General features: G+C 46.6%; 1 long non-coding RNA gene and 1 pseudogene across 1 annotated transcript; both read left to right on the forward strand.

The window, feature by feature from the left end:
* The window catches only part of LOC148143679 (uncharacterized), a 41,378-nt pseudogene extending 39,463 nt beyond the window's left edge, over positions 1 to 1,915 (forward strand).
* Positions 1,916 to 4,479: 2,564 nt separating this feature from the next.
* Positions 4,480 to 15,810, forward strand: LOC148143680 (uncharacterized). The gene is made up of 3 exons (XR_015751300.1): positions 4,480 to 4,553; positions 11,387 to 11,491; positions 14,984 to 15,810. It is a non-coding gene; the product is annotated as an uncharacterized LOC148143680 (long non-coding RNA).
* The last annotated feature ends 5,102 nt before the right edge of the window (positions 15,811 to 20,912 follow it).

Raw genomic sequence — 20,912 nt, forward strand, 5'->3', positions numbered from 1 at the left:
TACTAATGACTTTTGTAATCTCTATTTTTGCAGAGTATTTGAAGATCTGAAGACTGAAGTTTCAAAATCAACAGATGAAGGGCTTATGCCCGAAACATTGACTCTCCTGCTCCTCGGATGCTGCCTGACTCCCCTGTGCTTTTACAGCGCCACATTTTTTGACTGACTGTCCAACGTCTGCAGTCCTCACTTTGATGTCAATGTCTGACAGTCATTCAATCCATTGGGACAGCAACTATTTTTGACTGTGATTTCTGTGAGAGGGCTCAACGCTTTTTGGTTCCTGTTTGAGGATGTTTTCAGCATCAGTGGGACTGGCCGAGAGACCCCACTGTTGCAGCGCACTGTGTGTGGAGCCTGAAACAGTTATACGGCCTGGGAAGGGGATTTCACGGCAGGGAGGGGCTCCCGACGCGTTTGTGTGCAGCTGAAGCTGTGGCCATGGAGAAACCTGAGGAATCCCACCCCGTGGAGAAACCGTGGAAGTGTGGCGACTGTGGGAAAGGCTTCCGTTTCCCGTCTGTCCTGGAGTCTCATCGGCACTGTCACACCGGAGAGAGGCCATTCCCCTGCACCAACTGCAGGAAGGCCTTCAGACATTCCTCCCACCTGCTGAGGCAACAGCGGGTCCACACAGGCGAGAGACCCTTCAGCTGCCGCGAGTGCGGGAAAGCCTTCAGCAATTCTTCCACCCTGCTGACCCACCAGCGGGTCCACACGGGCGAGAGACCCTTCAGCTGCCGCGAGTGCGGGAAAGCATTGAGCAATTCTTCCACCCTGCTGAGGCACCAGCGTGTCCACACCGGGGAGAGGCCCTTCAGCTGCTGCGAGTGTGGGAAGGCCTTCAGCAATTCCTCCTCCCTGCTGACCCACCAGTGGGTCCACACGGGGGAGAGGCCGTTCACCTGCTCTCAGTGCGGGAAGGGCTTCACCTACTCCTCCAACCTGCTGAGGCACCAGCGGATCCACACGGGGGAAAGACCCTTTAGCTGCCCCGAGTGCGGGAAGACCTTCAGCACATCCTACAACCTGCTGAGGCACCAGCGGATCCACACAGGGGAGAGACCGTTCACATGATCTCAGTGCGGGCAGGGCTTCAGGTATTCCTCCCACCTGCACAAGTACCAGCGGGTCCACACGGGGCAGAGTCCCTTCAGCTGCCCCGAGTGCAGGAAGGCCTTCAGCAATTCTTGCAAACTGCAGACCCACCAGCATGTCCACACAAGGGAGAGGCCGTTCAGCTGATCTCAGTGCAGGAAGGGCTTCACCTACTCCTGCAACCTGCGGAAGCACCCGCGAGTTCACGTGCCATCGCAAGGGGATTGAAGGAGTGACGGCCGAGAGCCATTATCGATTGGACTATCAACCCGGTTCTGGGGACTCCCGGGTTCGAATCCCGCCACGACAGATGGCAAAATTGGTATTCTGTCAGAAATGTGGAGTTCGGAATCTAACGATGAGACCGTTTCAGGGAGGGGGGGTGGTACAGGGGAGAAAGCCCCCATCTGATTCACTCTCTCCCTTGTTAGGGAATGGAACCGCCATTGTGGGAAAGGATTCACTCAGTCGTTCCAGCTGCATCCTTTACCCGGACTGGCCTACATGTGACCCCAGACCCACAGCAGTCTGGTTGACTCTACACTGCCCTTCCCCCACTGGCAAATGAGCGGGGAGAAACTTACTAGGAGAGAGGGAATGGGTTGAAATTGCTGAGTGAGGCAATACTTCCTCCGGGTTAAGGCTGTGCCAAGGATCTAATTACAACCTGGTGCTGCCCAATAGTAAAGACAGTGGGGTTTGTGTGGGCTTTGATCTTGAGCTGTTTAAAAAGCAGCTACTTTGTCTGTGCCTTTTTGCAGGGGAGGAATCTGAAGCTGTAACAAAGTCGGGTCACAATAAAGGTTACCTGAACTTACCGCCAGGCTCAGACTCTCAATGAAAGCTTTGAGCTCCAAGAGGCTTTTTGTTTAAAGCTGCTCCTCTCTTTCAGCCTCCTGCACTGAGTTTCCAATGTCGTGTATCAGATGGAGCAGTGAATGAGTAGCTAGTGTCATTAGAAATTGTAAATCTTTCAGGTACTGTGTTGTTTCATCAGCATTGTAAAGTTTACTGGCAGCACCAGGAGGTGTGGGCTGTGTTCACTAGAAATGATGTGGAGGTGTCGGTATTAGACTGGGTTGATAAAGTTTAAAAAAATCACACAATACCAGGTTATTGTCCAACAGGTTTATTTGGAAGCACTAGCTTTCTAAGTGCTGCTCCTTCATCGGGTAGCTGTGGAGCAGCATCGTAAGACACAGAACGTATATCAAAAGGTCAATATCATGCAACTGATGGAATATATTGAACAAGCCTAGATTGCTGTCAAGTCTTTCATCTCTTCGAATGGGTGTAGGTTTTGGTTCATTAATGTGTAACTGCCAGAACATCTCTTAAGTCACATTCTTGAGATGACTTAAGGTTTTATAAAAAAGATAACATCTCAGCTCAGACAACGCATTAAAGGTGTGAGATTTGAGTCTGTCAGTATTTCAATTTTGAATCAGACTGGTTCTATTTCCAAAGTAGGAATTCATAAAATATTACATGGATTGACTGCCTGGAAATTGTATGCTTTTTGAGCAAAATTGAATGTATCTGCAAATATAATTCTGCCAATACAAATTCACTCCAAAGAATTGTGGGTGCGTCCATGTGAGTTTGTGCGTGAGAGTGTGTACATGCTTGGTAAAGTGTGAGTGTGATGGAGTATAAGCCTGTGAGAGCATTGGGGGGGGGGGGGGAATGTTTGTGTGTGTCTGAGGGGGAGCATGTGTGTGAGAGGTATTAATACAAGCAAGGGGTTGCATTTTGCTAAAACAACGAAGGGCAGCACTTGTCCAGATAATGGTAAGGCCCTGGGTCATGTTATAGAACAGACAGACATGGGGGAGGGGGGGTGTTCAGGTACATAGTTCTTTGGAAGTTGCATCACAGGTAGACAGGGCGGTTAAGAAGGCATTTAGCAGCATAGCATTCATTGTTCACACCATTGAGTACAGGGGTTGGGACATCATGTTGAGGTTGTACAGGGTGTTGGTGAGGCCACTTTAAGAGTACTGAGTACGGTTCTGGTGGCCCTGTAATAGGAAGAATACTATTAGAGAGGGTTTGGTAAAGATTTACCAGGATGTTGCCAGGACTGGAAGGGTTTGAGTTATAAGGAGAGACTGGGACTTTATTCATTCGAGTGCAGGAAATTGATAAAATCATGAGGAATGGAGGTAAGGTGAATAGCAAAGGGCTCTTGCTTAGCGTCGGGGAGCACAAAACTTGGGGGCATATTGCTTGGAGTAGAAAGATTTAAAAGGAACCTGAGGAGCAACATTTTGAAAGAGGGTGGCTTTGTATGTGGAATGAACTTGCTGAGGATGTGGTAGATGCAGGTACAGTTACAACATTGAAACAGCATTTGGATGGGTACATGAATAGAAAGGTTGAGAGGGATTATGGGCCAAATGCAGGCAAGTGGGACTGGTTTAGTTTGGAATCCTGGTCGGCATGGACGAATTGGACCGAAGGGTCTGTTTCTGTGCTGCATATCTTTATTGAAACCAGTAGAATTCTGAAAGGGGCTTGACAGGATAGATGCAGATAAAATGCTCCTTTGTGGGGAGGGTCATCGAATTCCGACAATGTGGAAGCAGGTCATTCAGCCCATGTCTTCCTCTCTGGCCCTCCTGAACAGTATCCCACTCATACCCAACCCCTTACTCCGTATTTCCCATGGCCAAGCCACCCGAACCTGTACATCCCTGGTCACTATGGATAACTTAGCACGGCCAATTCTCCCTAACCTACACCCGAATCTATAAATTACCTTCTCAAGAATGTAATTTAAATGCAGAGCTTTTCTAAGAAAAATGTCAGTCTGACTCAACATTGCAACACAGACAGAATTCACACCTATTGTCTCTACTTATAATTAGGGCAACGTCTCTTCGAAATGTAGATTCGTTTAGATATAACTGCGTCACTTTACATATGAAGATATCCCTTTGAATGTGCCACATCCCTTTGAAATGTAATCTCGTCCATTTAAATCTCTTTATTTGCAGAAATACCCGTTAAAATGTCCACGTCCCTTTAAAATGCAGATTGCCCCCTTTAGATATGACGCCGTTCCGTTAGATGTCGGAATATCTGTTTAAATTGAGCCGTGAGCTTTCCCAATGTAGACAGGGCTCCTGGAAACGTGGCAGTGTCCCCCCTGCAGCTGCAGAGCGAGACAGGAGAGTTTGTGTTTGTGAATGAGCAGTTGTAGCGCGAGGTGGCTGTTGCTTGGTGACGGTGAGGCTCCCCCGGCCCCGCCCATCCCCCCGTGCAGACGTCACGCGGGGGTGAAGGCGGTTGGGAGGAGAAGTCGCTCGAGCGGGGAAGCGGCGGGCGGGCGGCCGTTAGGAAAATGGCGCCGTGCGGCCCGGGGCAGACACCCGTCATTGGGCACCGCCGCCTTCCTGGCGCAGCTGCTGGGTCACGGCCACACCGGCCGGCTGTACAGCAGGCAGGAGCCGGTGAGCATTCTGGAGGCGGATGGGGTTAAGGGCCTGCTTGGGAACTCGTCGGCCGCCTGGGTGGTGGAGTTCTACTGGTCGTGGGGCGGCCCCTGTGTCAACTATGGGGCCACCTGGAAGGTACTGGGCCCGGGAGGTGAAAGGTGAGGCAGGTTGTGGGGGGGACGGAGGGGAAGGAATGTGGGGCCTGTCCTGTCATAGTGACATTTTACACTCACTTTCCATCTGCTTTTACTGGCGCTTGTGCTGTTTGCCCCTCACTGTTTGTTTAATCCTTGTGCTGTTTTCCCCCTCACTGTTTGGTTTAATCCTTGTGCTGTTTCCCCCTCACTGTGTGTTTAATCCTTGTGCTGTTTCCCCCTCACTGTGTGTTTAATCCTTGTGCTGTTTACCCCTCACTGTTTGTTTAATCCTTGTGCTGTTTCCCCCTCACTGTTTGATTTAATCCTTGTGCTGTTTCCCCCTCACTGTTTGATTTAATCCTTGTGCTGTTTGCCCCCTCATTGTTTGTTTAATCCTTGTGCTGTTTACCCCTCACTGTTTGTTTTAATCCTTGTGCTGTTTACCCCTCACTGTTTGTTTTAATCCTTGTGCTGTTTCCCCCTCACTGTTTGTTTTAATCCTTGTGCTGTTTCCCCCTCACTGTGTGTTGAATCCTTGTGCTGTTTGCCCCTCACTGTTTGGTTTAATCCTTGTGCTGTTTGCCCCTCACTGGTTTAATCCTTGTGCTGTTTGCCCCTCACTGGTTTAATCCTTGTGCTGTTTACCCCCTCACTGTTTGGTTTAATCCTTGTGCTGTTTACCCCCTCACTGTTTGGTTTAATCCTTGTGCTGTTTACCCCTCACTGTGTGTTTAATCCTTGTGCTGTTTGCCCCTCACTGTTTGTTGAATCCTTGTGCTGTTTACCCCCTCATTGTTTAATCCTTGTGCTGTTTGCCCCTCACTGGTTTAATCCTTGTGCTGTTTGCCCCTCACTGGTTTAATCCTTGTGCTGTTTACCCCCTCACTGTTTGGTTTAATCCTTGTGCTGTTTACCCCTCACTGTGTGTTTAATCCTTGTGCTGTTTGCCCTCACTGTTTGTTGAATCCTTGTGCTGTTTACCCCCTCATTGTTTAATCCTTGTGCTGTTTACCCCCTCACTGTTTGTCGAATCCTTGTGCTGTTTGCCCCTCACTGTTTGTTGAATCCTTGTGCTGTTTACCCCCTCATTGTTTAATCCTTGTGCTGTTTACCCCCTCATTGTTTGTTTAATCCTTGTGCTGTTTACCCCCTCACTGTTTGGTTTAATCCTTGTGCTGTTTGCCCTCAACCACACTGCTGTGGGTCTGGAGAACTCAGTGTTGAGTCCTCCGGGCTGTTGACTGCTCAGACAGAAGATGAAGTTTTGTTCCTCCAATTTGTGGTTTGGTTTGTTGTGGTAATGGAGGAAGCCAAAGATAGTCATGTCAGAAGGGGAGTGGGAAGGGGCATTAAAATGGGAAGTCCGCTCAGCCTCTGCGGACCCATCTGGGATGCTCAGTTCCCCAAGTTTACGCTCGCTTTCCCCGATGTAGAGAAGACCACAATTGGCAAAGCACAGCAGGTCAAGCAGCATCCGAGCCGTAGGACAGTCGAAGTTTTGGGCACGAGCCCTTCATCAGGAATGATGCGTGGATGTTCAGAGGGGCATCAGTGTCCTTCTGTGCCAGTTGTCAGACAGGTGCAGCAGGCAATGAGCAAGGCAAGTGGTGTATTAGCAAGAGGAATTAAGTTCAGAAGTGGGGATTTCTTCCTTCAGTTAGGGGGTCATTGAATATATTCAAGGCTGAGTTCATCTGATTTTTATGTGAATGTTTATGGGGAAGGCAAGAAAATGGTTTTAAGACTAGTATAGGACCGAGTTACAGAGCCATGCAGCACAGAAACAGACTCACAGACTAGTCCATGCTGACTATGTTCTCAAACTAAACCAGTCCCACCTGCCAGTGTTTTGGCCCATATCCCTCTAAACCTTTCATATTCATGAACTTATCCAAATGTCTTTTAAACGTCGTTACTGTACCTGCATCCATCACTTCCTCTAGACATTTAGTCCGCATGTGCACCACTTTGTATAAAAAAAATTGTGCCCTTCAAGTCTTTTTAAAATCTTTCTCCTGTCACCATCAAAATTTGCTCCCTAATCTTGAAACCCCAACCCTAGGGGAAGGACACCTGTCGTTCACCTCATCTCTCCCCTCATGATTTTATAAACCTTGATAAGGTCACATCTCCACCTCCTATGCGCCAGTGAAAACGTTCCAGCCCATCCACCTAGATGCAGGTAGATCCATATCCAGTCATGATCGGTTCAATGCTGGTCCCAATTCTCTCGGTGTCCAGGACAGCAAGAGACCACAAGACATAGGAGCAGAAATTAGGCCACCAGGTCTGCTCATTCCATTCAATCGTGGCTGATAATTTCTCAGTTACATTCTTCTGCTATAAGCAAAGTGAAAATGGAGGGAGTGAGTATGGGATGGAGATTTTTAGCTTCCAGGGAATGAGAGGAAAGAGTTCACTATAAATTGGAATTTATGGGATCGGCTGATGAACCGAGGAGTGTCAGTTGGAGTTTAATTTAGAGAAATCAGAGATTTGCATTTTGGTCAAGCGATCCAGGCAGGACTGACAGTTAAGGGGAGTGTTGCAGAATAAAGAGACCTTGGAGTGCTGGAGTCTCAGGTGGACAGAGTAGTGAAGGCGGCGTTTGGTTTGCTTTCCTTCATTGCTCATAGCATTGAGTATAGGAGTTGTGAGATCATGTTATACACACTTCCCACTCGAACGTGTTATCTAACTGCTTAACTGTTTTTAGTGAATATAATACACACCTCCCGCCGCTGCCATAATGTGGTTTGTTTGGAAGCCCTAGCTTTCGGAGCGATTAGATTTATTTTAGATTTTATTACTTAGTGTGGAAACAGGCCCTTCAGCCCAAACCGACCCTTCGAAGAGCAACCCACCCAGACCCATTCCCCAACATTTACCCCTTCACCTAACACTACAGGCAAATTAGCGTGGCCACGTCACCTAACCTGCACATCTTTGGACTGTGGGAGGAAACCCACGCAGACACTGGGAAAATGTGCAAACTCCACACTGACAGTTGCCCGAGGTGGGAATTGAACCCGTATCTCTGGCACTCTGAAGTGCTGCTGCTGCTTCAGGTGGTTGTGGGGAATAAGATCATGATTAGACTATTTATAGCCAATAGAGTCCAGTTCATGGAGATGTGATACATTAAACAATTTAGATTATTCTTCCATCTTTTAGAATGGGGTTCTGTTCTTTGGTATGTTAATCCCAGAACCTGTTTTCAGTAACTTTCTCAAGAACGTAATTTAAATGCAGAGCTTTTCTATCAAAAATGTCAGGCTGACTCGACATTGGGACCCAGACAGAATTCACACCTATTGGTGGGTAGGCTGGGACTTTTTTCACTGGAGCACAGGAGGTTGAAAGAGTGTCAGACGATACAGCAGAATGTAGATTGGAGTGTTGGGAAGAGAAATGGCAGATGGAGTTCAATCCAGACAAATGCGAGGTGATGCATTTTGGAAGATGCAATTCAAGAGTGAGCTATACAGTAAATGGAAAGGTCCGAGGGGAAATTGATGTACAGAGAGATCTGGGTGTTCGGGTCTATTGTTCTCTGAAGGTGGCAATGCATGTCAGTAGAGTGGTCAAGGCAGTATACAACACGCGTTCCATCATCGGACGGATTGAGTAAAAGAGCTGGCAGGTCATGTTAAAGTTATATAAGATTTTGGTTTGGCGCATTTGGAATACTGCGTACAATTCCGGTTGCCAGATTTCCAAAAGGATGTGGATACTTTTGGAGAGAGTGCAGGGGAGGTTCACCAGGATGTTGCCTGTTATGGAGAGCGCGAGGTATAAGGAGAGATTGAGTAGATTAGGATTATTTTCATTGGAAATAAGGAGGTTGAGGCGGGGGGGGGTCCTGATTGAGGCCTAAAAACCATGAGGGGTGTAAACAGGGGTGGATAGTAAGAATTATTTTCCCAGAGGGGAAGACTTAATTACTCAGGGTCACGAGTTCAAAGTGAGGGGGGAAAGGTTTGAGGGAGATATACATGGAAAGTTCTTTACACAGGGTGGTGGGCGCCTCGAATGCATCGCCAGTGGAGGCAGTAGGGGTGGGATCGATAGCGTCATTTAAGATGTATCTAGACAGAGACATGAATGGGCAAGGAGCAGAGGGATACAGATCCTTAGAAAATAGGCGGCAGGTTTAGATAGAGTATCTCGATCAGCATAGCCTTTGAGGGCTGAAGGGCCTGTTCCTGTACTGTAAGGTTCGTTGCTCTCTTTATAGAGGTTTACAAAACCATGAGGAGCGTAGATAACGTGATTGGCATGTGTCGATTCAAGATTAGGCTGCAAATTAAGGTGAGAGGAGAAAGATTTAAAAAACACATGAGGAGCACCTTTTTTTTAAACAGTGGTTTGTGTGGAATGAATGTCCAGAGGAAATGGTGGATGCAGGTTGAGTAACAACGTTTAAAAGACATTTGGATAAGTACATGAATAGGAAAGGTTCAGAGGAATATGGGCCAAACACAGGCAGGTGGGACTAGTTTAGTTTGTGAATATAGTCAGCATGGACTAGTTGGGCTAAAGGGTCTGTTCTGTGCTGTATGACTCTAACTGTTCTATACTGGTCTTAAAACCATTTTACTTGCCTTCCCCCATAAACATCCACTTCATGGTTGTTCCAAAATCGGATGAACTCAGCCTTGAATATATTCAATGACCCCCTAACTGCAGGAAGACATCCCTACTTCTGAAATCAATTCCTCTTGCTAATATACCTCTTGCCTTGCTGATTGCTTGCTGCATCCGTCTGACAACTGGCAGTGACTGGTGTGGAAGGATGCTGAGGCCACTATTTACATCCACACATCATTCCTGAGGAAGGGCTCGTGCCTGAAACGTCGATTCTCCTGCTCCTCGGATGCTGTCTGACCTCCTGTGCTTTTCCAGTGCCACACTTTTCGACTCTCACCTCCAGCATCTGCAGTCCTCACTTTCTCCACATCCCAATATGTCACCATTTGAACAACGTACCTCCTTTTGGCAGTTATTTTTTCATAACCGAGGTTATAACTTCACACTGTGGGACTGCATTTGCTGTGCGTTTGCCAATTGAGACACAGACCTGGACCAACGTTTCCCGATTCTGTCCCCTCCCTGGATTCACTCGGTTTCTTTTCCGTTGCTGCAAGTCAACAATTTAACCCCAGAATGAAAAAATGAAATGGTAAAGACAGTGCCGTACTCACAGATGGCGGATAGAGGAAGGAAGTTGCAGTCTGAGGTGAAGCTCGATCTTCATTTGAAGAGAAGCAGCAGCTTCAGAACCTGATGGTCCATCTTCCGCATTCAGACAATTGGGGAGTTCTGATTGGCAGGAGGACCAGGCTCCTTGTCTGGCTTCTCATTGGTCCATTTGAAGAAGGGTTTGCACTGTTTCTGTAGACAGAGCATGCGCGGCTTTTGCTGAACCAGCATAGAGTCAGAAGTGTACAGCATGGAAACAGACCCTTCGGTCCAACCCGTCCATGCCGACCAGATATCCCAACCCAATCTAGTCCCCCCCCTGAACACCTGGCCCACATCCCTCCAAACCTTTCCTATTCATATACCCATTCAAATGCCTCTTAATTGTTGCATTCGTACCAGCCTCCACCACTTCCTCTGGCAGCTCATTGCATGCACGTACCACCCGCTGTGTGAAAAAATTGCCCCGTAGGTCTCTTTTATATCTTTCCCCTCTCACCCTAAACCTATGCCCTCTAGTTCTGGACTCCTCAACCCAAGGGAAAAAACTTTGTCTATTTATCTTGTCCATGCCCCTCATAATTTTGTAAATCTTTATAAGGTCACCCCTCAGCCTCTGACACTCCAGGGAAAACAGCCCCAGCCTGTTCAGCCTCTCCCTCTAACTGTACCTCTTATGCTCGCATCCAAGTCATTTATGTAAATGATAAAAATAGAGGACCGAGCACCGATCCTTGTGGCACTCCACTGGTCGCAGACCTCCAGTCTGAAAAACAACCCTCCACCACCACCCTCTGTCTTCTACCTTTGAGCCAGTTCTGTATCCAAATGGCTAGTTCTCTCTGTATTCCTTGAGATCTCACCTTGCTAATCAGTTTCCCATGGGGAATCTTGTCAAACGCCTTACTAAAGTCCATATAGATCACATTACTGCTCTGCCTTCCTCAATCCTCTTTGTTGTTTCCTCAAAAAACTCAATCAAGTTTGTGAGACATGATTTCCCACACAAAAAGCCATGTTGACTATCCCTAATCAGTCCTTGCCTTTTCAAATACATGTACATCCTGTCCCTCAGGATTCCCTCCAACAATGTGCCCACCACTGATGTCAGGCTCACTGGTCTAAAGTTCCCTGGCTTGTCCTTACCACCCTTCTTAAACAGTGGCACCACATTAGCCAACCTCCAGTCTTCTGGCACCTCACCTGACATGCACAGTATGCTCTATGGAGATGCTGTTCCTGATGGATTTAAAGTGTCCAAATGTCACAATTTCAACCCCCCCCCCCCCCCAGTCACTTGACATAACCGTGCAGGGTCCTCGCTATTTTTGATGCTCATGTTACCTAGAACCCTCATGATTATATCAATCTCAATGAGGTCACCCCTCAACCTCCTGTGCTCCAGTGAAGAGAGTCTCAGCCTCTCCTTATAACTCAAACCCTCCAGTCCTGGCAACATCCTGGTAAATCTTTACTGAACCCTCTGTAGTAGTTTTCATCCTATTACAGGGCCACCAGAAGCGTTCTCAGTACTCTACAAGTGGCTTCACCAACATCCTGTATAACTTCTAAATGATGTCCCAACTCCTTTATTCAATGGAGTGAACAAATAAGGTAAGTGGGCTGAATGCCTTGTGAAGCACCCTTCCAACCAGTGATGCAACTTTCAATGAAGTATGTACCTGAACCCCTCCCTCTCTCCCCCCCCCCCCCCATATCCCTCTGTACAAGTCCAGCCCTTATTTTAGGAAAATGCAACCCCTCACTTTTATCTATACCTCTCTCATATGTACGCTCTCTCTCCGATGTACACACACCCTCTCACAGGCTTCTCCTCCATCACACTCCATTTACAAAGCATGTGCACACACACACGCGCGCACGCACATATAACGATGGGGTGCATTTGCAGAATAATATTTACAGATATATTCAATTTTGCACAAAAAGCGTACAACATGCAGGTAGTCAGTCCATATAATATTTTATAAATTCCTAGTTTGGAAATAGAACCAGTCTGATTTAAGATTGGGATACTGACTCACCTTTCATGCATTGTCTGGGCTGAGCTGTCACCTGTTTTTAAAAAAAACCTTAAGTGATCTTGAGAATACGACTTAATAATAGTTCTGCGATGTACACATTATTGAAATAAAACCTGCAACCCATTCTAAAAGATGAAAGACTTAACAGCAATATATCATATCAGTTGCATGACACTGATCTTTTGCTCTTAACTCTGTGTCTTATGATCCTGCTCCACAGCTACCCGATGAAGGAGCAGCACTCTGAAAGTTAGTGCTTCCAAATAAACCTGTTGGACTATAACCCGGTGTTGTGATTTTTAAACCTTGCCCCACCTAGTCTAACAGCAGTATTTCCACCTCCTTTCTAATGAACACAACCCATACTTCCCAGTGCTGCCAGTAAACTGCTGATGAAACGATGCAGTGCCTGCACTCCCGAAAAATTTAAACTTCTAACATTGGAAACTTAGTACAGGAGGCTGCAAGAAATGAATAGCTTTAAAACAAAAACCACTTGGAGCTCTAAGCTTTCAATGAGAGTCTGAGTCCGGCAGAACGTTCAGGTAACCTTTATTGTGTCCCAACATTGTTACAGCTTCAGATGCCCCCAGCAAAGATCACTTTTATCTAAGTCACAATGTTTAAACCCAAATGGAGCAATTAAGTGCAAAGTTACTTTCAACCATTTAATAAAACACTGCAAATTTTATTTCATATGAAAATACATTCATTTTATAATTTGGATAAGATATTTACAAAGGAAATATACTAAACAAAATAGCTTTCCTGGGTATCAATATTGACAACAGTTATGCAGCTATTATTTGGCAATTGACCAACTAATTGAAATAATTTCAGAATAAATGAGCTGCTTCATTATTATACATTGAGATATTGCATATCTTGGCTCTCACCCAAGTATTCTTCGAAGAAAAAAATGCATCCGGATGGGGACATGAATAGGAAGAATTCAGAGGGATATGGGCCAAATGCTGGCAAATGGGTCACTAGATTAATTTAGCTTGTCTGGTTGGCCTGGACTGAAGGGTTTGTTTCTGTGTGCTCATTACAGACGCCCCTCTTCTGGGATCCCCATACCAGCTGTTATTTTCATGAAATAATCTGACAATTGTTGACTTCCATCAACCTATTCCATCCAGAGAAATTTCCTCTCCCTGCAAAGTGTGGTTCACGTTGGCAAGTTCAATCCTCCTCCAGTCCTCAGGAACACACTCTATAATGCGCAATGTTCTCAATACCTGTTTAACGTTCAGTGGGGAAACTATTTTCAGTCCAACAGGTAAACAGAATTCCTCCGAAATGTTTTTGGCAAATGCACTGCTCCCACGAGAGCTCATGGGCCCACAGTTCAAAGCTTTCAACAGCTTTTTTTCTCATTTCCCCGCCTTCCCAGGATGCAGAATTTCTCCCACCAGAAATTGTTTGCCCTGAAAAAAATCCAGCAGGAACATGATTATGGAGCTATCAGTAAAAATGCTTCATTTGGCTCAACCAAGGTTGGAAATGGAAGAACATCTCTGTTCAAAGTTACTGTTCGTTTGCCCTTTCAAAATTCCTTGAATTTAAGGTGTTCCATTGTAGCATTTATTTATGATCCATTAAAAGCAGTATCCAGTCTCATCTGAGTGAGGAACCGACTCAACAAGCGAAATAACTTTTCTGTCTGCTCTTTAGATGTGACAACCTCTCCCTCTCTGTTGATGCAACAGGATTACCAGAGCTGGAAGTACCACTCTCGGAATATATTTGCTGATTGACAGTTTACTTGAACTGCTTAACATAAGGATTTAAAAGCTGCTAGCCCGATCTCGCACAAAGCACTAAAACAAACTGTTCACCCGTGCTTGTGCAGAGGAGAAATTTCACTTGGACAAAGTTAAACATCACACAACACCAGGTTATAATCCAGCAGGTTTGTTTGGAAGCACTAGCTTTTGGAGCGCCGCTCCTTCATTAGGTAATTGTGGAGCGCCGCTCCTTCATTAGGTAATTGTGGAGAATGAGATCATGATCACAATTTATATCCAAAGGAGTCTAGGGTCATGGAAATGTGACACATCAAACAATTTTAGATTAAATCCTTCATCTTTTAGAATAGGTTTCTGCTCTTTGGTTTGTTAATCCCAGAACTTCTTTTTTGTTACCTTCTCAAGAATGTCATTCAAATGCAGAGCTTTTCTAACAATGTGTGAATTCTGTCTGCGCCCGAATGTTGTCAGACTAACATTTTTCTTAGAGAAAAACTTGACATTTAAATTACATTTTTGAGAAGGTAATTTATAGATTAGGGTGTAGAGGTCAGGGTGGATAGGCTGTGCTAAATTACCCATAGTGACCAGGGATGTGAAACTGAGGGTGGATTGGCCATGGGAAATATGGAGTAAGGGGGTGGGTATGTGTGGGATGCTGTTCAGAGGGCCAGTGTGGAATAGATGGGCTGAATGGCCTGTTTCCACATTATTGGGATTCTATGACTCCCACCACAAAGGAGCGTTTTATCTGCATCTATCCTGTCAAGCCCCTTTCAGAATTCTACTGGTTTCAATAAGATCACTTCTGGTTCAGAGAGGTAGACAGCACAGAAATAGACTCTTTGGTCCAACTCATCCATGGCGACCAGGGTTCCCAAACTAAACTAGCCTCACTTGCTTGCGTTTGGCCCAAATCCCTCTAAACCTTTCTATTCATGTACCCATCCAAATGTCGTTTAGACTTTGTAAACGTACCTGCATTGACCACGTCCTCAACAAGTTCATTCCACGTGTAAACCGCCCTCTGTCAAAACGTTGCCCCTCGGGTTCCTTTTAAATCTCTCTCCTCTCACTTTAAAGAAATATCCCCCCTAGTCTTGAGCTCCCCAACGCTAAGGAAGAGCCTTTGCTATTCACCTTACCTCCACTCCTCATGATTTTATCAATCTCAATAATGTCACCCCCCAACCTCCTGTGCTCCAGTGAAAAAAGTCCCAGCCTCTCATTATAACTCAAACCCTCCAGTCCTGGCAACATCCTGGTAAATCTTTACCGAACCCCCTCTAATAGTATTCTTCCTATTACAGGGACACGAGAACCATACTCAGTACTCTGAAAGTGGCCTCACCAACATCCTGTACAACCTCAACATGATGTCCCAACTCCTTTACTCAATGTGGTGAACAATGAAGGCAAGTATGCCAAATGCCTTCTTGACCACCCTGTCTCACAGTGAAGCAACTTTGAAAGAACTGTGTACCTGAACCCCACCATGTCTCTCTCTTACAGCATGACACAGGGCCCTACAATTAACTGTACAAGTCCTGACTGTCCTTGCTTTAGCAAAACGCAAGCCCTTGCTTTTATTCATACCTCACTCATACACACGTGCTCTCTCGCACACATACACAGGCATATACTCCATCACACTCTTATGTGCACTCATGCATAAACTCACATATCACTTTTTGGGCAAATTTGTATTGGCAGAATTATGTTTGCAGATACATTCAATTTTGCTCAAAAAGTGCACAGTCTGCAGGCAGTCAATCTATGTAATATTTTATAAATTCCTCCTTTGGAAATAGACCCAGTCTGATTCAAAATTGGGACATTGACAGACTCGAACCTCACACCTTTATCGGGGCTGTCTGGGCTGAATTTTCACTTTTTTTAAAAAAACTTAAGTCATCTTGAGAATGTGAATCAAAAGATGTCCTGGGATTTACATATTCATGAACTGAAACCTGCAACGCATTCTAAAAGGTGAAAGACTTAACAGGATATATTGAACAAACCAAGATTGCTATCAGTTGCATGACACTGTGATCTTTTGCTATAAAATCTGTGTCTTTTGATCCTGCTCCACAGCGAACCGATGAAGCAGCAGTGCTCCAAAAGCTCACATTTCCAAATAAACCTGTTGGACTATAACCTGGTGTTGTGTGATTTTTAACTTCATCCAGGCAAGTCCACCACCGGCTCCTCCACATCATTTCTAGTGAGCACAGCCCACACCTCCCAATGCTGCCAGTAAACTTTACAACGCCGATGAAATGACACACTATGCACTCCTGAAAAATTCACAATTTCTAACGAAACTGGCTGCTCATTCACTGATCCATCTGATACGCCACATTGGAAGCTTAGTGCAGGAAGCTGAAAGAAATGAGCAGCTTTAAAACAAAAACCTTGGAGCTCAAAGCTTTCAATGAGAGTCTGAGCCGGGGGTAATTTCCGGTAACTTTTATTGAGATCCAACTTTTACAGGTTCAAACCCCTCAGCAAAAAGGCAGAGAAAAAGTAGCTGCTTTTTAAACAGTTCAAGGTCAAAAGGTACACGCTACCTCACCACCCCCCTACCTCACTTCTTTACTATTGGTCACCACCAAGTTGTCCCTTTGTAATTGGATCCTTGGTACAGCCTTAACCTGGAGGAAGTGTTGTCTCACTCGGCAATTTCAACCCATACCCTGTATCGCACCATCTGCTGCAGTGGGATTCAAACCTGGGAGCCCCTGGAACTGGGTCGATACTGGCACTCAACCATCGTGCCTTCAATCCCCCTGCGATGGTACATGAACTCCCTGGTGCCTTTGGAGGTTGGTAGAGCTGGTGAGGCCCTTCCTGCACAGGGGGCAGCTGAAGGGCCTCTCTCCTGTGTGGACCCGCTGGTGCCTCAGCAGGGTGGAGGAATCGCTGAAGGCCTTCCTGCACACTCGGGGCAGCTGAAGGGCGTCTCCCCAGTGTGGATCCGCTGGTGGGTTAGCAGGGTGGAGGAAGTGCTGAAGCCCTTCCCGCAGACGGGTCAGGGGAACGGGCTCTCCCTGGTGTGGCTGCACCGATGAGTCTCCAGGACAGACGGGACACAGAAGGTTTTCCTGCAGTCGCCACACTTCCATCGTTTCTCCACAGGGCTGGATTCCTCGGGTTTCTCCATGGCCGAAGCTTCAGTTACACACAAATGCGTGTGGAGCCCCTCCCCACCGTGAATTCCTCTTCCCAGGCCGTATAACTGCTTCAGGCTCAACACTCAGTGCGCTGCAACAGTAGGGTCTCTCATTCAGTCTAACTGATGCTGAAAACGTACTCAATCAGGAAACAAAACGCTTTGCTCCTTCTCACAGAAGCATAGTTGAAAATCATTGCGGTCCCGATGGATTGAGTGACTGTCAGACATTGACGTCAAAGTGAGGACTGCAGACGCTGGAGAGTCAGTGTCGAAAAGTGTGCCGCTGGAAAAGCACAACAGGTCAGGCAGCATCTGAGGAGCAGGAGAGTCAATGTTTCGGGCATCAGCCCTTCATCTGTTGATTTTGAAGCTTCAGTCTTCAGATCTTCAAATACACTGTTAAAAACAGATTACAAAAGTCATCACTATCAGTGCAGGGTAGAAATTCAGAACAAGCAATTCTATTTTGTGGAATATTCTTTTCTTTTGGTTTTCCACAAAATTGAAAGCACTCGCATACCCTCTTCCCCCTCTGTTCTCACTCTGCTCTATCTAATTCTCCTGAAGGTGCTGATTCAGGATCTTACAGGGGCAGAAAAGCAAAAACGTCAAGACTGACATCTCTCTGAATTTTGGATACCTCCACCTGAAAGTTAATATCTTTCACAACACTGGGATCCTGCTGAGAGTGAGCAGGTCTGATTTTGGGAAGCAAAAAAAAAGTGTCAATTCAGGGTGAACCTGCAACGCAGCTTCTTGAGAAAGGACCAGACACAAAATGGTTAACGACCCTGGGAAGGTGGGAGCAAAATGAGACATCAAGGCATTAACACCGACACACTTCAGTCAAACTCTTCTGCTCCCAGTCAGGGCAAAACATGCTCTGAAAGTCCAGCCTTCACAACCACACTTCTGCTTCCACTGAAGACAATTAGAGTCACACAGCACGGAAACTGACCCTTTGGCCCAACCTGCCCAGATATCCTAAATTAATCTAGTTACGTTTGCCATCACTTGGCCCCTATATGGGCCGGGTGCTGCCAGCTGGGACTAAATTGGGTTGGCTATCTTGTCAGCAAGGACGGGTTGGACCAAAGGGTCTGTTTCTGTGCTGTACATCTCTATGACTCCAGTCGCATTTGCCATCACTTGGCCCTGACCCAACTGAACCCTTCATATTCATATGCCCATCCAGGGGCCTTTTAACTTGTCATCGTATCAGCACCCACCACTTCCTCTGGCAGCTCACGCCATCGCTCAAGCGACTCCATGTTGAAAGCGTCTGATCTGGTGCACCAAATGACACCAGGATAATCTCAGATCATTCCAGATCGCATCGATACTCAGTCAGTGGCTTTCCCGATCAGGATGTTGTACGTGATCAAACAGGTCCATGGGTAGGCAATTCCCCACCTCTTAGTTCAAGTATCTCTACGAGAACTCCCTTGCTGGAGGTCCCTTGGAGACACTTCAACTGGACTTCATTGAGTTGGAGAAATGAGTTGAGTTGCTATAAATGTGTTTTGCTTATTGTTGATGTCTTTTGTAAGTGGATTGAAGCCTTCCCTCCTCTTCATGCTACTGCTGAGACTGTGGTGAAGATTTTGTTTAAGGAAATAATTCCCTGCTTCAGTATACCTGCGTGCATTAGCTCGGTCAATGGACCAACTTTGTAGGTAATATTAACGGAGAACTCTGTTCCCAGCTTTGTATTTGTCAGCAACTGCATGGAGCTTATCCTCAGGCGGCCGGCCTTGTTGAATGTTTTAACCAGACTCAAGACTAAACTTGCCAAATTAATGGCCGAGTCTGGCCTCTCCTGGTTATGCTAATCCCTGTGGCCTTATTCCAGATGCGATCCATATCTGCGGGCAAGACATGACTGTCTCCAGCTGACAGTCTCTCTGGTCACCGCCTCCGTACCCTTGGAACGATTTGGCACCCGTCTCAGTCCACGTCCACCACATGACCGAAGCAATGATTGGTTATGTTCTTGCTCTAACTAATGTTATGCGTGCCTTTCACTCCCAGGAGCGTGTGGCCTACAGCGATGTTCCCTCCCTGTCAGCCTCGTCACGGGTAGAGCCTGGTTCGTTGGTGCTCGTCAAGAACTGGACTGGCAAAGGTCTCCAACCTCGTTGATGGCCCCTTCCATGTTTTACTTCCCACCCCTACGGCGGTCCCAGTCGCTGGGCGCTCAGCTTGGGTCCAACTGCACCGTTGTAAATTGATTGACCGCACCAATCAAAAGGGGGGAAGAGGAGGAGAGAATCCTGGATCTTAACAAAAGGAGTGGACCCTGTCCAGTTGGGTTTTTGAATCTTGCTGTTGTTCTAATGTTAATCTTATTACAGATACTTGAACTAAGAGGAGGGACATGTGGGGGATCGCTTATCTCCTCACCTTTCTGATCACGTACAACATCCTGATGGGGAAAGCCACTAAGTATGGATGCGACCAGGAATGATCAGAGATTATCCACCACCCATGCTGAGGAGATGTCGTCCAGTGCAACGGACCAGACGCCTTTGACGTGTGGAACGTGATGAAGATTGAATATTGCAATGGACTCTTACATCAGAAAGACCAGATGGTCCATCTGGACAGTAGAAATCAGTGAGAGTTATCATGTCGTTACCATGTTTTTTTGATTTTAACTGCAGACGCAAGCCTCATGAAAATAAAAATGATCAACCCCGTTATTATGGTAAATATGCCCAGGAACATTATCCCTTTTTGTAGGACGGGCCAACTCGAGAAAAGGGAAGCCTGATAGGGGAAACTCCTCAATCCACAAACAACTTATTTATACAGGCCCACAGAACGCTCTTCACCCCAGAGGCAGTAGTATGTTACTTCTCTCTATCGGGAGATGACTTACTTGCCCCGTCCCCAGTCCCCGATTCCAATCTATTCATCAGACTTCCTACTGTCGACCCCGTGAAGAGAAATATCACTTTCCAATATCTGGGGTCTGTGTATACAAACAGCTGGTGTAACACTGGCTGGGGTACAGCAGGCCTTATGCGGCACATGGACCTGGAACGGAACCCTTCCCTTGTGCATTTATAGGCCTTTTCTCTTTTCAGAATCTGATACTGTCACCAAGACCATTTACAATAGAGCTAAGGGAGAGCCCAATGTGAACAGCATTCTGAAGACCATTGTCTCCCATACAGTGCGAGTGCTCGAATCCCTTGGCCCATTTTTACAGCGCTCAAGCGACTCCTCTGTGCCACCGTGAGCGGCACGGTGGCACAGTGGTTAGCACTGCTGCCTCACAGTGCCAGAGACCCGGGTTCAATTCCCGCCTCAGGCGACTGAATGTGTGGAGTTTGCACATTTTCCCCGTGTCTGCGTGGGTTTCCTCCGGGTGCTCCGGTTTCCTCCCACGGTCCAAAGAAGGCCATGGTAAATTGCCCGTAGTGTTCGGTAAGGGGTAGATGTGTAGGGGTATGGGTGGGTTGTGCTTCGGCAGGGCGGTGTGGACTGACAGGGGAAACTCCTCAATCCACAAACAACGTATTTATACAGGCCCACAGAACGCTATTCACCCCAGAGGCAGTAGTATGTTACTCCTCTCTATCGGGAGATGACTTACTTGCCTGTCCCCAGTCTCCAATTCCAATCTGTTCATCACTGTTTCCACACTGTAAGTAATCTAATCTAAAACGTCGACCCTTTTCTCCTGTTGATCTGACCAGACCCCCTGCTGAAACATTTCAGTAACCTACTTTGACAAACTCTCCCTAATATACACCAAACCAGACTATTATTTCTTAAGGTAAAGGTAAAGCTACCAATTTCCTTGTCCTGGATGGCAAAGATGTCCCTCATAAGGTCACTATCGGAGCCCTTGTTCCCACAACAGTACCTTGTCCTGGCCGGTGGACAAGTCGATGGAACCTCCATCTGAGGAGGATGCAGCGGTTGGTGTCAGCCAACCTTGCTCCAACTGGAAGGATCCCAAGGGACTGGGTGACAATACAGGACACCCGATAGGCTGGGAAATCCAGAGTACCCTGAGGTTGGAAGGATCGGCAGTAGTGACAAGTTAAAAGAAC

This window comes from Chiloscyllium plagiosum, unplaced genomic scaffold, assembly GCF_037043375.1.
Source record: "Chiloscyllium plagiosum isolate Xiang-an unplaced genomic scaffold, Cpla_swu_hap1 HiC_scaffold_27, whole genome shotgun sequence".
NCBI classification, from domain to species: domain Eukaryota; kingdom Metazoa; phylum Chordata; class Chondrichthyes; order Orectolobiformes; family Hemiscylliidae; genus Chiloscyllium; species Chiloscyllium plagiosum.